The following is a 20,676-nucleotide window of genomic DNA, read 5'->3' as shown; positions in this document are numbered from 1 at the left end:
GTGCCTGTTTTGCTCTCTTATACTATGTAGTCATGCTACCCTACCCCTCTCTAAAGGCTCCTGTTTCTCTCTCCTACTACATGCTCATGCTACCCTAACCCTCGTCAAGAAACCAGTGTTGCCTTCTTATTCTATGTACTCATGCTACCTTAACCCTCTCTAAAGTGCCTGTGTTGCTCTCTTATACTATGTGCTCATGCTACCTTAACCCTCTCTAAGGTGCCTGTGATGCTCTCTTATACTGTGTATTCTTGCAGCCCTAACCCTCTCTAAAGCATCTGTGTTACTCTCTTATACTATGTACTCATGTTACCCTAACCCTCTCTAAGGCACCTGTGTTGCTTGCTTATAAATTGTACTCATGCATCCCTAACTCTCTCTAATGTGCCTTTGTTGCTCTCTTATACTATGTACTCTTACTGCCCTAACCCTCTCTAAGGTGCCTGTGTTGCTCTCTTACACTACATACTCATGTGCCCAACCCTCTCTAAGGCACCTGTGTTGCTTTCTCATACCACATACTCATACTACCCGAACCATCTCTAAGGTGCCTCTGTTGCTCTCTTATACTACGTACTCATGCTACCCTAACCCTCTGTAAGGTGCCTCTGTTGCTCTCTTATACTATGTACTCATGCTACCCTAATCCTCTCTAAGGCGCCTGTATTGCTCTCTTATATTATGTGCTATTGCTACCCTAACCCTCTGTAAGGTGCCTTTGTTGCTCTCTTATACTATGTACTCTTGCTGCCCTAACCCACTCTAAGGTGCCTGTTTTGCTCTCCTATACTATGTAGTCATGCTACCATAACCTTCTCTAAGGCGCCTTTGTTGCTTTCTTATACTATGTACTCATGCTACCATAACCCTCTCTGAGGCACCTTTGTTGCTCTCTTATACTATGTACTCTTGCTGCCTTTACCCTCTCCACGGTGCCTGTGTTGCTCTCTTATACTATGTACTCATGCTACCATAACGCTCTCTAAGGCGCCTTTGTTGTTGTCTTATACATGTACTCTTGCTGCCCTAACCCACTCTAAGGTGCCTGTTTTGCTCTCTTATACTATGTAGTCATGCTACCCTACCCCTCTCTAAAGGCACCTGTTTCTCTCTTCTACCACATGCTCAATCTACCCTAACCCTCTTCAAGAAACCAGTGTTGCCTTCTTATACTATGTACTCATGCTACCTTAACCCTCTCTAAGGTGCCTGTGTTGCTCTCTTATACTATGTGCTCATGCTACCTTAACCCTCTCTAAGGTGCCTGTGATGCTCTCTCTTATACTGTGTATTCTTGCAGCCCTAACCCTCTCTAAGGTGACTTTGTTGCTCTTTTATACTATGTACTCTTGCTGCCCTAACCCACTATAAGGTGCCTGTTTTGCTCTCTTATACTATGTAGTCATGCTACCATAACCCTCTCTAAGGTGCCTTTGTTGCTCTCTAATACCATGTACACATGCTACCATAACCCTCTCTAAGGCGCCATTGTTGCTCTCTTATACTATGTACTCTTGCTGCCTTATCCCTCTCTAAGGCGCCTTTGTTGCTCTCTTATTTTATGTACTCTTGCTGCCTTAACCCTCTCTAAGGTGCCAGTGTTGCTCTCTTATACTATGTACTCATGTTACCCTAACCCTCTCTAAGGCACCTGTGTTGCTTGCTTATAAATTGTACTCATGCATCCCTAACTCTCTCTAAAGCACCTTTGTTGCTGTCTTATGCTATGTACTCTTACTGCCCTAACCCTCTCTAAGGTGCCTGTGTTGCTCTCTTATACTACATACTCATGTGCCCAACCCTCTCTAAGGCCCTGTGTTGCTTTCTCATACCACATACTCATACTACCCGAACCATCTCTAAGGTGCCTCTGTTGCTCTCTTATACTACGTACTCATGCTACCCTAACCCTCTGTAAGGTGCCTCTGTTGCTCTCTTATACTACATACTCATGCTACCCTAATCCTCTCTAAGGTGCAGTATTGCTCTCTTATACTATGTGCTATTGCTACCCTAACCCTCTCTAAGGTGCCTTTGTTGCTCTCTTATACTATGAACTCTTGCTGCCCTAACCCACTCTAAGGTGCCTGTTTTGCTCTCTTATACTATGTAGTCATGCTACCATAACCTTCTCTAAGGCCCCTTTGTTGCTCTCTTATACTATGTACTCATGCTACCATAACCCTCTCTGAGGCACCTTTGTTGCTCTCTTATACTATGTACTCTTGCTGCCTTAACCCTCTCTAAGGTGCCTGTGTTGCTCTCTTATACTATGTACTCATGCTACCTTAACCGTCTCTAAGGTGCCTGTGATGCTCTCTTATACTGTGTAGTCATGCTACCCTACCCCTCTCTAAAGGCTCCTGTTTCTCTCTCCTACTACATGCTCATGCTACCCTAACCCTCTTCAAGAAACCAGTGTTGCCTTCTTATTCTATGTACTCATGCTACCTTAACCCTCTCTAAGGTGCCTGTGTTGCTCTCTTATACTATGTGCTCATGCTACCTTAACCGTCTCTAAGGTGCCTGTGATGCTCTCTTATACTGTGTATTCTTGCAGCCCTAACCCTCTCTAAAGCATCTGTGTTACTCTCTTATACTATGTGCTCATGTTACCCTAACCCTCTCTAAGGCACCTGTGTTGCTTGCTTATAAATTGTACTCATGCATCCCTAACTCTCTCTAATGTGCCTTTGTTGCTCTCTTATACTATGTACTCTTACTGCCCTAACCCTCTCTAAGGTGCCTGTGTTGCTCTCTTACACTACATACTCATGTGCCCAACCCTCTCTAAGGCACCTGTGTTGCTTTCTCATACCACATACTCATACTACCCAAACCATCTCTAAGGTGCCTCTGTTGCTCTCTTGTACTACGTACTCATGCTACCCTAACCCTCTGTAAGGTGCCTCTGTTGCTCTCTTATACTATGTACTCATGCTACCCTAATCCTCTCTAAGCCGCCTGTATTGCTCTCTTATATTATGTGCTATTGCTACCCTAACCCTCTCTAAGGTGCCTTTGTTGCTCTCTTATACTATGAACTCTTGCTGCCCTAACCCACTCTAAGGTGCCTGTTTTGCTCTCCTATACTATGTAGTCATGCTACCATAACCTTCTCTAAGGCGCCTTTGTTGCTTTCTTATACTATGTACTCATGCTACCATAACCCTCTCTGAGGCACCTTTGTTGCTCTCTTATACTATGTACTCTTGCTGCCTTAACCCTCTCCACGGTGCCTGTGTTGCTCTCTTATACTATGTACTCATGCTACCATAACCCTCTCTAAGGCACCTTTGTTGCTGTCTTATACATGTACTCTTGCTGCCCTAACCCACTCTAAGGTGCCTGTTTTGCTCTCTTATACTATGTAGTCATGCTACCCTACCCCTCTCTAAAGGCTCCTGTTTCTCTCTCCTACTACATGCTCAGGCTACCCTAACCCTCTTCAAGAAACCAGTGTTGCCTTCTTATTCTATGTACTCATGCTACCTTAACCCTCTCTAAGGTGCCTGTGTTGCTCTCTTATACTATGTTCATGCTACCTTAACCCTCTGTAAGGTGCCTGTGATGCTCTCTTATACTGTGTATTCTTGCAGCCCTACCCCTCTCTAAAGCATCTGTGTTACTCTCTTATACTATGTACTCATGTTACCCTAACCCTCTCTAAGGCACCTGTGTTGCTTGCTTTTAAATTGTACTCATGCATCCCTAACTCTCTCTAATGTGCCTTTGTTGCTCTCTTATACTATGTACTCTTACTCCCCTAACCCTCTCTAAGGTGCCTGTGTTGCTCTCTTACACTACATACTCATGTGCCCAACCCTCTCTAAGGCACCTGTGTTGCTTTCTCATACCACATACTCATACTACCCGAACCATCTCTAAGGTGCCTCTGTTGCTCTCTTATACTACGTACTCATGCTACCCTAACCCTCTGTAAGGTGCCTCTGTTGCTCTCTTATACTATGTACTCATGCTACCCTAATCCTCTCTAAGGCGCCTGTATTGCTCTCTTATATTATGTGCTATTGCTACCCTAACCCTCTCTAAGGTGCCTTTGTTGCTCTCTTATACTATGTACTCTTGCTGCCCTAACCCACTCTAAGGTGCCTGTTTTGCTCTCCTATACTATGTAGTCATGCTACCATAACCTTCTCTAAGGCGCCTTTGTTACTTTCTTATACTATGTACTCATGCTACCATAACCCTCTCTGAGGCACCTTTGTTGCTCTCTTATACTATGTACTCTTGCTGCCTTAACCCTCTCCACGGTGCCTGTGTTGCTCTCTTATACTATGTACTCATGCTACCATAACGCTCTCTAAGGCGCCTTTGTTGTTGTCTTATACATGTACTCTTGCTGCCCTAACCCACTCTAAGGTGCCTGTTCTGCTCTCTTATACTATGTAGTCATGCTACCCTACCCCTCTCTAAAGGCACCTGTTTCTCTCTTCTACCACATGCTCAATCTACCCTAACCCTCTTCAAGAAACCAGTGTTGCCTTCTTATACTATGTACTCATGCTACCTTAACCCTCTCTAAGGTGCCTGTGTTTCTCTCTTATACTATGTGCTCATGCTACCTTAACCCTCTCTAAGGTGCCTGTGATGCTCTCTCTTATACTGTGTATTCTTGCAGCCCTAACCCTCTCTAAGGTGACTTTGTTGCTCTTTTATACTATGTACTCTTGCTGCCCTAACCCACTATAAGGTGCCTGTTTTGCTCTCTTATATTATGTAGTCATGCTACCATAACCCTCTCTAAGGTGCCTTTGTTGCTCTCTAATACCATGTACACATGCTACCATAACCCTCTCTAAGGCGCCTTTGTTGCTCTCTTATACTATGTACTCTTGCTGCCTTATCCCTCTCTAAGGCGCCTTTGTTGCTCTCTTATTTTATGTACTCTTGCTGCCTTAACCCTCTCTAAGGTGCCAGTGTTGCTCTCTTATACTATGTACTCATGTTACCCTAACCCTCTCTAAGGCACCTGTGTTGCTTGCTTATAAATTGTACTCATGCATCCCTAACTCTCTCTAAAGCGACTTTGTTGCTGTCTTATTCTATGTACTCTTACTGCCCTAACCCTCTCTAAGGTGCCTGTGTTGCTCTCTTATACTACATGCTCATGTGCCCAACCCTCTCTAAGGCACCTGTGTTGCTTTCTCATACCACATACTCATACTACCCGAACCATCTCTAAGGTGCCTCTCTTGCTCTCTTATACTACGTACTCATGCTACCCTAACCCTCTGTAAGGTGCCTTTGTTGCTCTCTTATACTACGTACTCATGCTACCCTAATCCTCTCTAAGGTGCGTATTGCTCTCTTATACTATGTGCTATTGCTACCCTAACCCTTTCTAAGGCTAAGGTGCCTTTGTTGCTCTCTTATACTATGTACTCTTGCTGCCCTAACCCACTCTAAGGTGCCTGTTTTGCTCTCTTATACTATGTAGTCATGCTACCATAACCTTCTCTAAGGCGCCTTTGTTGCTCTCTTATACTATGTACTCATGTACCATAACCCTCTCTGAGGCACCTTTGTTGCTCTCTTATACTATGTACTCTTGCTGCCTTAACCCTCTCTAAGGTGCCTGTGTTGCTCTCTTATACTATGTACTCATGCTACCATAACCCTCTCTAAGGCACCTTTGTTGCTGTCTTATACATGTACTCTTGCTGCCCTAACCCACTCTAAGGTGCCTGTTTTGCTCTCTTATACTATGTAGTCATGCTACCCTACCCCTCTCTAAAGGCATCTGTTTCTCTCTTCTACTACATGCTCATGCTACCCTAACCCTCTTCAAGAAACCAGTGTTGCCTTCTTATACTATGTACTCATGCTACCTTAACCCTCTCTAAGGTGCCTGTGTTGCTCTCTTATACTATGTGCTCATGCTACCTTAACCCTCTCTAAGGTGCCTGTGATGCTCTCTTATACTGTGTATTCTTGCAGCCCTAACCCTCTCTAAGGCACCTGTGTTGCTTGCTTATAAATTGTACTCATGCATACCTAACTCTCTCTAAAGCGCCTTTATTGCTCTCTTATACTATGTACTCTTGCTACCCTAACCCACTATATGGTGCCTGTTTTGCTCTCTTATACTATGTAGTCATGCTACCATAACCCTCTCTAAGGTGCCTTTGTTGCTCTCTAATACCATGTACTCATGCTACCATAACCCTCTCTAAGGCGCCTTTGTTGCTCTCTTATACTATGTACTCTTGCTGCCTTAACCCTCTCTAAGGCGCCTTTGTTGCTCTCTTATTGTATGTACTCTTGCTGCCTTAACCCTCTCTAAGGTGCCTGGTTTGCTCTCTTATACTATGTAGTCATGCTACCATAACCTTCTCTAAGGCGCCTTTGTTGCTGTCTTATACATGTACTCTTGCTGCCCTAACCCACTCTAAGGTGCCTGTTTTGCTCTCTTATACTATGTAGTCATGCTACCCTACCCCTCTCTAAAGGCACCTGTTTCTCTCTTCTACCATATGCACATGCTACCCTAACCCTCTTCAAGAAACCAGTGTTGCCTTCTTATACTATGTACTCATGCTACCTTAACCCTCTCTAAGGTGCCCGTGTTGCTCTCTTATACTATGTGCTCATGCTACCTTAACCCTCTCTAAGGTGCCTCTGTTGCTCTCTTATACTATGCACTCATGCTACCCTAATCCTCTCTAAGGTGCCTGTATTGGTCTCTTATACTATGTGCTATTGCTAACCTAACCCTCTGTGAGGCAACTGTGTTGCTCTCTTATACTCTGTACTCTTGCAGATCTAACCCTCTCTAAGGCGATGTGTTGCTCTCTTATACTATGTACTCATGCTACCCTAACCCACTATAAGGTGCCTGTTTTGCTCTCTTATACTATGTAGTCATGCTACCATAACCCTCTCTAAGGTGCCTTTGTTGGTCTCTAATACCATGTACTCATGCTACCTTAACCCTCTCTAAGGTGCCTGTGATGCTCCCTTATACTGTGTATTCTTGCAGCCCTAACCCTCTCTAAGGTGCCTGTATTGGTCTCTTATACTATGTGCTATTGCTACCCTAACCCTCTCTAAGGCACCTGTGTTGCTTGCTTATAAATTGTACTCATGCATACCTAACTCTTTCTAAAGCGCCTTTGTTGCTCTCTTATACTATGTACTCTTGCTACCCTAACCCACTATAAGGTGCCTGTTTTGCTCTCTTATACTATGTAGTCATGCTACCATAACCCTCTCTAAGGTGCCTTTGTTGCTCTCTAATACCATGTACTCATGCTACCATAACCCTCTCTAAGGCGCCTTTGTTGCTCTCTTATACTATGTACTCTTGCTGCCTTAACCCTCTCTAAGGCGCCTTTGTTGCTCTCTTATTGTATGTACTCTTGCTGCCTTAACCCTCTCTAAGGTGCCTGGTTTGCTCTCTTATACTATGTAGTCATGCTACCATAACCTTCTCTAAGGCGCCTTTGTTGCTCTCTTATACTATGTACTCATGCTACCATAACCCTCTCTGAGGCACCTTTGTTGCTCTCTTATACTATGTACTCTTGCTGCCTTAACCCTCTCCAAGGTGCCTGTGTTGCTCTCTTATACTATGTACTCATGCTACCATAACCCTCTCTAAGGCGCCTTTGTTGCAGTCTTATACATGTACTCTTGCTGCCCTAACCCACTCTAAGGTGCCTGTTTTGCTCTCTTATACTATGTAGTCATGCTACCCTACCCCTCTCTAAAGGCACCTGTTTCTCTCTTCTACCACATGCTCATGCTACCCTAACCCTCTTCAAGAAACCAGTGTTGCCTTCTTATACTATGTACTCATGCTACCTTAACCCTCTCTAAGGCGATGTGTTGCTCTCTTATATTATGTACTCATGCTACCCTAACCCACTATAAGGTGCCTGTTTTGCTCTCTTATACTATGTAGTCATGCTACCATAACCCTCTCTAAGGTGCCTTTGTTGGTCTCTAATACCATGTACTCATGCTACCTTAACCCTCTCTAAGGTGCCTGTGATGCTCCCTTATACTGTGTATTCTTGCAGCCCTAACCCTCTCTAAGGTGCCTGTATTGGTCTCTTATACTATGTGCTATTGCTACCCTAACCCTCTCTAAGGCACCTGTGTTGCTTGCTTATAAATTGTACTCATGCATACCTAACTCTTTCTAAAGCGCCTTTGTTGCTCTCTTATACTATGTACTCTTGCTACCCTAACCCACTATAAGGTGCCTGTTTTGCTCTCTTATACTATGTAGTCATGCTACCATAACCCTCTCTAAGGTGCCTTTGTTGCTCTCTAATACCATGTACTCATGCTACCATAACCCTCTCTAAGGCGCCTTTGTTGCTCTCTTATACTATGTACTCTTGCTGCCTTAACCCTCTCTAAGGCGCCTTTGTTGCTCTCTTATTGTATGTACTCTTGCTGCCTTAACCCTCTCTAAGGTGCCTGGTTTGCTCTCTTATACTATGTAGTCATGCTACCATAACCTTCTCTAAGGCGCCTTTGTTGCTCTCTTATACTATGTACTCATGCTACCATAACCCTCTCTGAGGCACCTTTGTTGCTCTCTTATACTATGTACTCTTGCTGCCTTAACCCTCTCCAAGGTGCCTGTGTTGCTCTCTTATACTATGTACTCATGCTACCATAACCCTCTCTAAGGCGCCTTTGTTGCAGTCTTATACATGTACTCTTGCTGCCCTAACCCACTCTAAGGTGCCTGTTTTGCTCTCTTATACTATGTAGTCATGCTACCCTACCCCTCTCTAAAGGCACCTGTTTCTCTCTTCTACCACATGCTCATGCTACCCTAACCCTCTTCAAGAAACCAGTGTTGCCTTCTTATACTATGTACTCATGCTACCTTAACCCTCTCTAAGGTGCCCGTGTTGCTCTCTTATACTATGTGCTCATGCTACCTTAACCCTCTCTAAGGTGCCTCTGTTGCTCTCTTATACTATGCACTCATGCTACCCTAATCCTCTCTAAGGTGCCTGTATTGGTCTCTTATACTATGTGCTATTGCTAACCTAACCCTCTGTGAGGCAACTGTGTTGCTCTCTTATACTCTGTACTCTTGCAGATCTAACCCTCTCTAAGGCGATGTGTTGCTCTCTTATACTATGTACTCATGCTACCCTAACCCACTATAAGGTGCCTGTTTTGCTCTCTTATACTATGTACTCATGCTACCTTAACCCTCTCTAAGGTGCCTGTGATGCTCCCTTATACTGTGTATTCTTGCAGCCCTAACCCTCTCTAAGGTGCCTGTATTGGTCTCTTATACTATGTGCTATTGCTACCCTAACCCTCTCTAAGGCACCTGTGTTGCTTGCTTATAAATTGTACTCATGCATACCTAACTCTCTCTAAAGCGCCTTTGTTGCTCTCTTATACTATGTACTCTTGCTACCCTAACCCACTATAAGGTGCCTGTTTTGCTCTCTTATACTATGTAGTCATGCTACCATAACCCTCTCTAAGGTGCCTTTGTTGCTCTCTAATACCATGTACTCATGCTACCATAACCCTCTCTAAGGCGCCTTTGTTGCTCTCTTATACTATGTACTCTTGCTGCCTTAACCCTCTCTAAGGCGCCTTTGTTGCTCTCTTATTGTATGTACTCTTGCTGCCTTAACCCTCTCTAAGGTGCCTGGTTTGCTCTCTTATACTATGTAGTCATGCTACCATAACCTTCTCTAAGGCGCCTTTGTTGCTCTCTTATACTATGTACTCATGCTACCATAACCCTCTCTAAGGCGCCTTTGTTGCAGTCTTATACATGTACTCTTGCTGCCCTAACCCACTCTAAGGTGCCTGTTTTGCTCTCTTATACTATGTAGTCATGCTACCCTACCCCTCTCTAAAGGCACCTGTTTCTCTCTTCTACCACATGCTCATGCTACCCTAACCCTCTTCAAGAAACCAGTGTTGCCTTCTTATACTATGTACTCATGCTACCTTAACCCTCTCTAAGGTGCCTGTGTTGCTCTCTTATACTATGCACTCATGCTACCCTAATCCTCTCTAAGGTGCCTGTATTGGTCTCTTATACTATGTGCTATTGCTACCCTATGTGCTATTGCTACTCCACCCTCACCTTCTATCCTCACATCTCCGATGTCTCTAGGAAGTCACACTTTCAGCTGCACTCCCTCAGAGGTATTCTGCCTTTCTCACTTTCCCACAAATGCTCACTATCTCTAGAGACCTGGTCCTCTCCAGGCTCGTCTATTGCAAAGGCGACTTTCTAAATCTGCATGCCTCTACTCTTCGACCTTTACAACTCATCCAGAACAGAACTACAAGACTTGTCCTTGGCTTCAAGTCCAGTGATGAATCGTTTCTCTCCATCTCTGAAATCTCTGCACTGGCTCCTTGTGTCTGCAAGGATCAAATTCAAGACTCTTTGCATCGTCCACAAGACTTTCTGGGGCCTGGGACAGCACTACCTCCAACTCTCACTTCCTAAACATCTCCCTTCTCAAGCTCTCCACTCATCCTCCTCCAACTCTCTGACGGTCAGTCACTTTTCCAAGCAGAGAGTTGGGGGCAGATCTCTCTCTTCGGCTGAGGCCTCCCTCTGGAAAGGCCTCCCTGCCACTCTCAAACTTGAGCAGAACTACATCCGGTTCCAGAAGCAACTCAAGACCTTCTTTTTCACTTCCGCTTTCTCTCTTCCTCTCCCCTGCTATTGCACCTGACTGCTCCATGCACTGGACACCTGGCCACCCCTGAACTCGAGCCCAGGCTCCTGCAAGTCTAGTTGCCCTTGCACTGCCTCTGGGCTCCCTCAGCACTCTAGGGTCTGTATCTGCAACTCTACAGTCCCTTCTCTCTGCACTTAAGAGCCAGCCTCTGGCAGCACGTATTAAGTCACCTGCACTTCTCCTCACCCCCCGTCCCCTTGGCACTTCTCCTCACCCCCCAAACCCCTTGGCACTTCTCCCCTCCCCTCTTCCCTGCACATGGGCAATCTGAATGCCACAACACCTAGTAAGATCGTTGTTTTGTCCTCCCTTGGTTCCCCCTCCTTGTCGCGCCCAGAAACCCTTGTGTACAGGTGCGTTATAAATGACTTAGCATATCATATCATAACCAGGAATGTCCATGCTACCGTGGACACGTTTGCACTGTAGTTATCCATGGTCTGTCCTTGTGCTATTTACCATCCGTGTTTTTAAATAGTTAACCATGGCCATCCATTGACTCTGTCTGTGGTTGACCATTGTAAACCCATGTAAAATCAAGTGTCCTCTATGAATTCAAACACAGAGATATGATAGGTTATTTATAACGTGCTAAGCACCCAGAGGTTTCTAAGTGCGGGCCCGGGGATCGAACCTGTGTTGCTCTGTGTTGTCTTGCTTTCAAGGCGAGCACGTTGCCGCTAAGCTATCCTCCCAAGATGTTTGGGGATGCTTCCATTTCCTATACTCTTGTTGTTGGGCCTATGTTTGGTGGTAGCAGAGAGGTCTAGCCTTTAAGGCATGCTACTCACAGAGGATCCCTCATGCCAAGAGGAACATCACACTGCGGCCTAAGAGGGCAAGAGGCAGGGCCACAGCCGTAGCAGATTCCATGGGTCAATAAGTTGAGGCTTTGAGTGGAGGCGGAAGAACGAAGAACTAAACCTTAGGCCTAGGACCCCCCTTTCTGATCCTGCCCTCACGAGCATCTGACACTCAATCGAGGCGCAGTGATCGACCAAGGTTCGAAGCCGGTCAACATCCTACCTGTATCCTGCCAAGGCCTTTACATGCTATGAACCAAGCTACAGGAGACAGATTGAAGGACGCTGCTGTTACACTTGGTGTCCAAAAGGCTTTTGATTCGACTGGATGGGAAAAGTTGTTCTAGTTCCAAGGAAAACGAGTTTCGGGCAACAATAACACAGCGAAATCACTTGCTAGTCTACACCAAACCGTTGCGTGTTCTGGTCATGGGTCGTGGCATCACATTTCTGGGTGAATTCCACATTCCCAAAAAGGTTGGACTCATAAATGTGAACAAATGACAAGGTTAACAGGAGCCGAGGAGTGCACAATGCACACAAGGGTAAAGCTTGACCCTTCCGTGCACTGCTCTATCTCCGGGCAGCTGCTTCCCAAAAACATGGTTAGCCGTTTGCCATTGGCTCGCCATGGATAAGTTCACTCTCAGCATTGGTGGACTCGGGTCTGTGATGTCACAGGATCCGCCATCCCAAGTGGATACTAGGAGCCAATGAATGCTCCTGGCAATTCTGTATTCAGGTGGAAAAGGGTGCATGGAGTTTGCGCTGCTTAGCGGGCCCTATAAAAACGTGCAGCTCGAATCGTTTCCACCTCAGGGGCTACGGGGGCGGCAGCCCTATACCATATAACGTGCATGGAAACATATGCAACAGCAGATTAGTAATGTCTGTATGCAACGCCACATAATATGCAGAAGATTCTATTTCCTAAATTTTAGAGAAGACCAATATCCCAAATCCGCGAACTTCCGAACTTTTACTCCTATTCCTCAGCAAATGAGGCATTTCTAGCAGCATTATTGCGCTAAGTGCTTTGTTAACCATCTCACCTCTGAACAGGTTCTTTCCTCTTAGTCCTTTGCTGCAAATATCTCCATTCTTGCTGCTACTTTCGGAAAAGCCCCATCTTATTGGGTGATGACTTGATTCAGGTCGTCAACAACGGGTCACTGAGCTTGCTGCTTTTTGGGGTTGCATAGCAACAGTTAAATCTGGCTCCTTAGGATCATATTTATAAATGGGCAAGTCACAGTATTGTCCCAAAGTGCCTTTAGACTCTGATGTCTTAGAAATGTTCATTGTGTCTGGTCTCCTTAGACGTAATTGTGCCCAGGTGGGTAACCTTGGCCTTGGTTGGTGGTTGACTATGGTTTGTATTCTTTTCATTGTTACATATTCCTCTGTATTAAAAGGCGCTTTGCAGCCCCCTGCAACCCCCGTTTAAAACACAAAGGCAGACTCACATCCTGCCCAAAGCCTTGGGGAGAACGAGTGTTCCAATGCACAAACTGTCTGCGAAAGTGGGGCTTGATGTTTGAGTGATGACCTGAGCTGGGTGGAAACCCTTGCAGTGACAGCTTCCCCACTGTGACCCACAAAAGCCTTGTCTGCTTCGTGCACCAATCCGTCCGCAGCAGTCTGTCTGAACTCGGCCTCCATGTCTACCCTTCAAATACAGAAGCTCCCCAGGAAACGCCTTGGAAAGAAGGCGAGCTTTCTCTGCGCCCTTTTCGGTTCGTCTTATTGTACCCCAGAATGCATTGATGCCATCTACATCTGGACTCAAGCAGAAGTTTGAATGACCAGTGCACTTTTGTCTGATTGGATCATTGGAAGGTATGCCACTGACCCCCACCCAGCCTCACACACATGCTTTGGGCTGAAATCATCTGCAAAGGGTGTTATGTCCATCCTGGGCTGGGCTGGTGCCAGGTCACTGAGTGGTCATTTTCACCAATCTACCCTGCCTGTTAGCAGGTACGTCATTTCACCAAAATGCCAGGGGTAGTGGAAGTGACATCACATGTCCATTGACATCACAGGAAGTGATGTAATTTAACCCGGCCCCCAAGTTACATCACGGGAAGTGATGGCACACAATCTTTCACCCCTTGACAAAACAGGAAGTGGCATCACATAGCAGTGTTCCTCAGTAAACTAAGAAAAATATGGTTACGGTATCGCTATAATCTGATATACATTTCATACAAGAATGGATCACCATATGTAGCGTTAATATCAGTGTGTATAGGCCCATATTACCAAATTACTGTGAATGTAAGCAGACGTCCAACACAATAACCTGGACTACTGTACATCACTTGGGCTAAACTGTAAACAGACACAGCATCTCGAAGAGGCCTAAACCCTGAAACCCAGACATCCAGTGCCTGCCAAGTGTCTGGCCACAGACTGGAAACCGCAACTGACCAACACAAGTCCAACCAGAAGACAATCAGAGGTTGTACCACGTCATGCTTTTACCCTTGGACAATACGCGCAGGGATTTACTTGTCAATAGTGCACTTTGAACCATTGCACAGCAGCTCACTCCCGTCAGTCACCCAGAGCCTGAATATCCCCAAACCATTTTCACCACGGGCAGCCCGCCATCCACTGCGAGTCGCTAAGTCAACAGCTTTAAATGTCTGGCATCCCCTTCCAACACTTTACACCTCCAGTGCCTTGCTCCAACACCTTCATGTTTACACAGTGCCACCCTCCAGCAACTTAAGTCTCCAGTACCCTCCTTCAACACCCCAACAGTGTGAGTCTCAATGGCCCTCCTCAAACATCTTATATCTGCATTCAATGCATTTCAACTCTCTGACAACGCATTACATCTCAAACACTGTCTCCCGAAATCTGTAAGTCACTAGTACAACATCTTAAGCGTCCAGTACCAGCCTCCATAACATTGAGCCTCAAGCACACACCTCAAACCCAGAGCTGTGCCAGTGGTTATGAATGATTTGAAACCTTCCAGCCATCACCTTTCTGTTTTACTTATTTGTTAAGTAACCCACAGTTTATTTTGTTAGATGGGAGACAGAGGGGAAAGATGTGTTGTAGGTCAAAGTAATTGCAGTTTTTGTTACCTTAAAATATAAACAGCAGCAGCAGATCCATGACATCACCCCTAGAAAAGGCCCATTTTAGTATTTTATTTGGTCCTTTATATGTTGCGTACTGCAAGCACCCTCCAGCTTCTAAGCACTGGAACAGGAACTGAACCCATGTTGCACTGCATCCTCTTGTTGGCAAAGCAAGTGTGTTGCCCATGAGCTATCCTTCTAAATATATATGTTTTTCTTGAGGAAGCAACACATGGTTAACTTCAAAGGCGGAGGGCAACTTCATGTAAATTAATTATATCACCTTGCGTCTATTTACAGTGTGCTTATGATGCAGGTCTGGCAGATCTAGGTCAGGTCACACATTGCCCAGGCAGGATTGGTGGCAGAAGCCACTGGGGCACACCCCTCCCTCTCGTCACAGACCCAGTGGCTCACTGGATGTGCAAAGCAGGCAACGAAAAAGACTGATGAGATTTGCGTTCATGCTGTGCTGTCACTGAGTACTGCAGGCTGCTCTTACCCATTCCCAGCCAGCTAGACCTAGCCCCCATACCCTACCTGTTGCGACAGTACTGGGTATGAGCTGCACAGACAGCCCCGCCTCTGAACCCAACCATTCAGGCATTCTCACCCTAATTGACTGCCAACCCCTTAGTGATGGTGGCCTCATGGTTTTTCCTGCATCCCTGTTATTTCTCCAGCTAATGAGATCTAGATTCCAGGGGGAAAAAGCTGTGGCACATTTAGCTGCATTTACACATGCCTTTTTCAGGTGGAACACAGATATCTGCTCTTGGCACTGCCTCTTTGTCCAGTGTCCCTGAGGTTGCAAGTACAGGTCTAGCGGTAGCAGAGGGGGAGCCAGGGGTAGCAGCTGCTTCCCATGACAACCCCCGAATGACGTCCCTGCCTGTTAGCCATCCTGCTGACCTCGACGTCTGAGAGAATCGTCAGGAGCGGACCTGACTTTTATGCCTGCCCTCTAATTAGTGCCAGATGAAGTTCCCTTAAAGTGGTCAACAAATAAATAGGTCACAATGGTTTCCTGAATGGCGTTTGGTAGATATGGAAATAATACTATTGCAACGTGAACCATGGGGGTCTTCTAAAAAAGAGACACTTATCTCACTGCACCTGTTTTCTTTTTCGAAAGCCCTTCCTGTCACGGGCTTGACATTGTATTTTCTCTATGTCTATCACAGTTCTCAACAGTGCTTAAAAAAAGGATCCCTGCCTCACTGTGCAGCTTTCAGGAATCTGAGGCATGGCTAATGGGATTCTTTCAGTGCAATAGGCAAATAAATTAAATGGGCATTTCTACTGCATGTCTTCCACATATTAAGGAGTTTAACCGCAATGTCTGGGGATGCTTGCATGTAACCACTGTGCATTTCAATGGCTAACCTGAGAAGTTAAAGGTGCAAAGGGGTTGCTAGTAAGTGACTCGGAGTGTCATGGGAGGGCTGAAACCGGGTAGGAGTAATGCTCTGAGTGGAACCACATAGATTAATTATATTCAGTGCCAAAACACCCACATATCTAGGTCCAACCCTGTGGCATGGCATTTTCCGGTATTGTAAGGGTCTCACCTATGGCCTATGTTATATTTCCAGTCCCCAAAGGAAACAACCATCTAAGTGCTTCGAGTTGTATGTATGCCCCCAGGAGCATCTTGGGGCATCAACATCCCTACCCGCAAATCCATCAAAGTGCATACCATGTCCTCTACCCAAGTTCAACTGGCGCACTCTATCTCTACATCCAGTGAACCTATGAAATGAGCGTTCTGAGTGCTTCTGCAAGCTCCTTTGATAATTCGATAGGGCAATCCATCTAAGTGCTTAACATGTCCTATCCCCATAATCACACTAGGTTCACTTCATTTGCGACCTCTCGTGATCCATCTTATCAAGTGTTTTGGGCAAGCCCCCTTTGATATTTGATGGGCAGGATCTGCCGGTGCAGGGCTTCTAGGTATTTGGCCGAGGCAGGAGTTTGGATGTGGTCCGGTGCATTTTTCATGCCTCATCTGCTGTCCAGACACTTTTCAGTGGCAACATACAAGCTACTATAAGATTTTCAGGTCTTCTCCGGTAACCAGAGTGCACCAGTTAGAGTGCAGGAGATCCAGGGGGGGCTGATGGGTTATCGTCTGCAGGAGTGGAACAGGATGGGTTTAGCACAGTGGGCCGCCGCGAAAGAAGCCTGCTTCCACTGTGATGTGAACTGTTGGTATTTTGATGGGTCTGGGATGGTGCTTGTGTGCAAGGAACAGTCAAGTATAAAGCAGAGGGAGGGGATTCAGGAAGATGAAGGGAAAGGCCATGAGGGCCTTTCTGAATGTGAGGTGATTGTCAATGCAGCAGATGGGGAGAAGGAGAGAGTTCAAGATGGTGGGAGGTTTGATGTAGAAGGAGTATCCTCCCAATATGGTGGAGTTGCAATGAGGGATAACGAGGAGCAGTGCTGTGCCGGATCTAAGGGTCCTGGATGGTTGGTAGCATATGAGCTTAGCCTGGAGAAATGTGTGACCTGTGTTGTGGATGGCACAGTGAGTAATGCACATGGCTTTAAAAGTATTACATAGTCCAATAGGGAGCCAGTGTAGGACTCTAACTGCGGGGCGGATGTGTTCTCTAGGTGGGAGGCCAATGAGGAGACGGGCAGTGGTGTTTTGGATTCTTTGGAGCTTCCTAAATTGGAAAAGCCAGTGCGCCTAGATAATGGTAGTTTGCGTAATTGAAGTGGCATAGGATGATGGTGAGTATGGCAGAGATTCGGTGTGGGTAGGTGAGGTACCTGCAAATTTGCCTGAGGATGCATAGGTGGAAGAAGCAGATTCTGGATATGGAGGTGATGTGTTGGGAGAGGGATAGATTTGAGCCCAGCGTGCATCTCAGATGTTTCACTGTTGTGGAAGTTGTTGAGGAGAAGACCCAGTGAGTGAAGCCAGGGAATACGTTGGGGAACGAGAGCAGATTTCCTGCATACTATGATTTCTGGTTGTCCTGCGCTGAGGAGGAGGTGGTTGGGCGTCATCCACTAGTCAATATCAGAGACGTATGATGAGAGATTCGGACGGTTGGCACCTGGCCATTTTGGATTTTGAGGATGATCTGAGTGTCATCTGTGTAGTTGTAACAGATGTGGTTGTGGGAGCGAATGAGTGCAGGGAGTGGGCTAAAATAGATATTGAAGTGGAGGGGTGATAGGGATGCCCCTGTTGAACCTCTGGTGGTACTGGGCGAGAGGTGGAGTTGAAAGAAGGGAGGAGCATGATTTGCGAGCAATTAGAGCTAAAGGAGGAGATCCATGCGAGAGTGGTGTCCTTGATTCCTAAGGCGTGTAGCCTGTCTAGGAGTATGGTGTGGTCAATGGTATCGAAGGTGGCTGTGAGGTGAAGAAGGATGAGCACTGCATATCTTTCCGCAGTCCGCAGTTCTTTTTAGGTCATCCCAAATGGACACCAGGGAGGACTCAGTTCTTCTGAGGGGTCTGAAGCCTGATTAGGCTCGGTCAAGAAGGTTGCTGGCGTCTGTGAAGTGTCAGAGCTGCTTCTATGCTGTGTGGCCCATGTTTTTGGCCATGAGGCAGGTGTTGAAAATGGGCCGGCAGTTCTGGGGAATGTGTGGGTCGAGTGGGTTTTTTGAGAGGTTTGATATAGGAGTTTTTGAATGCTTCCGGAAAGATTAACGGGATGAGGGATTTGTCAAGTATCGATCGTGCAATGCTGCCTGCGCAGGTTGATGTTAGGATGTTCTTGACCATTGTGAGTGGGCATTGTCCTCCAGGAGAGCCTGACTGATGGCTTTGCTCTAGGAACGTGAGAAGCTCCTGATGCGAGATCGTGGAGAAAGAGAAGGCTTGCATCAGGAGGGAGGTCAGGGAGATCATTGCTATTTTAGAGAGGATGTCACTATGGGCCTCATTACGTGTCCAAGACAAAATCGCTGGTAACTCCACTGTAGCAGAATTAGCATTACTGCTGTGTGGAACAGTGGAATTACCGTCGTAGTCCAACCTGACAAGCGTGTGCACTGAACAACAGCAGTAATGGTAATTCTGCTCACCGGAGTTACCGCTGAAAACCCAGTACATGGAAGAATAGCCACAAACAATCTGCAGAATTTCCATTACCGACATGCCAGTCAGCCGAAATACCGCTGGTGGAAATTCATCATTGTGATAAAAGGAACCACAGAGGCGGCCATTTTGGAAATCAGAGCCCATAAAATATCTGGAAAGAGGAGCGCCATACAAACACCCAGACAATTCAAAAATGTCAGGAGGAAAGGACAAAGGTAAGGTGTTCCAATAAGAGGCTGTGTAAGCCAAAGTTCTTCGAGCAGCAGCTGACTGTACTAGCAGAGAAGGTGGTGTCCCACTCCGAGGAGCTATATGGGACCCAAACCGCAAGACCAGTCAACAGTGGAAAAACACCATATGGGCTGAGATCGGGGACATGGTGGTGGCTGTAGGCCACATCCAACGTGAGGTCGATGACATGAAGAAGCAATGCAATGACCTCAAGGTCAAGGTCAGGAGCCTAATATCCCTCCACCGCCAGGAGACAGCTGCCACTGGAGGTGGCACAGTAGAACCCCTGCAACTCACACCTGGAAGGAAATGATCAGTGGCATCCTGCACATGATCAGGATTGAGGGCGTGGGCACGGCCGAGTTTGGAGCCAGCAGCCAGGGGGAATCTGGTGAGTACCAGAGTGAAATATGGTCTCATACATGGCCAATGCTGCTGACATCCACATACACAAAGACTGTGATGCATACAAGTGGTTGTGAACCCCAGCAAGCATTCACAATCCATGTGAGGCATCAGGCCACAATGACATGAGTCGGTGAAGCAATGACCCCCTTTACATGACACCCAGGCAGGAAGTGGAGGGGATGACATAGCCAAGTATCACAATTGCAACGCAAGTTAGAAGGTACAATGCCCGTCAACGTCGCATATCACAACCATGCTTTGCCCAGACAGTGGTCACCCATGCACAGGCAACACAGCCATCATATAACCATTTGACAAGCCCGTGTCCATGAATGCACATCAGTGGATGTCTGTGTCAGACCCACAAGCCAATCAACTGAAAGGCTCCATGTAGACACACATTAACAAATCCATGCCTAACATTACGTTCACCTGACATGCACACAACTAAATGCACTGCAATCCCCTGACTTCACAACCAGAAAACAGGCATGAACAGTGCAGACGCACATTTGGACAGGACACCCTGTAGGTCAACCCATCCCATGGTTGCACGTCCGAAGCAAGCAGCACACTCCACACCTGGGACCTGGTCACCCAGATGCAATGCATGTTACAAACACAGTGGCTGACACATGATGCATGCCCCCCCTCCAGGAGGCCCAACACACAGTGATGACATAGTATAAGGGACAGTGATTGTTGAATCACCATCCACCTCAGCACCAAAGTGCTAACGCACATTTCAGTTTTCGCCAACAGGCACTCAAGGCACCCAGGAAACAGCTGAGATGGACCAGACCCTCCACGAAACCTACATCAACCAGTGTCAACAAACAGCCAAGCCAAGGCAGTTTGGGGAGTGGGAGTATGTCACTGAAGAAAAGAAACAATGTAAGTGTGCCATCTACGGGCACACCATCCGATGAGAAGGACACGCCCACAGTGCTCCACAGGAGCCAATCGTGGAAGCAGCACCACCAGCAACAGGGCCAAACACCACTACAGCTGGGGCAACTGTGGACTCGCAAATGAACCTGAGTGGGGACGACAGCCTACAATGCCAGCAGGCCACTGCAAGGACTGCAGACAAGCAGTCTGAGTCTGCCTCCCCCACACCAAGCCAGCCACAGCCCTCCATCTGTCATTTCTCCCCTGAATCCTCCCCCTTACACAGCTTCTCCCCACTGCAATCACCTCCTTGCCATCGGTAATCCCACCTTGCTCTACATTATGAACAGGAGTCCTCCTACGATGAGCAGGCCGAGCCAGCTCGCCGTTCAGCGCACCATCTTGTCCATGGCAGTGGACATACACCACACCCAGTGCCGGGCCCCACGCTGTAGGCCATCT

Source organism: Ambystoma mexicanum, chromosome 7p (assembly GCF_040938575.1).
Source record: "Ambystoma mexicanum isolate Mex_15411 chromosome 7p, UKY_AmexF1_1, whole genome shotgun sequence".
In the NCBI taxonomy this organism is placed as follows: Eukaryota; Metazoa; Chordata; class Amphibia; order Caudata; family Ambystomatidae; genus Ambystoma; species Ambystoma mexicanum.
The sequence above is the reverse complement of the archived record's forward strand: the minus strand, read 5'-3'. Positions refer to the sequence as shown.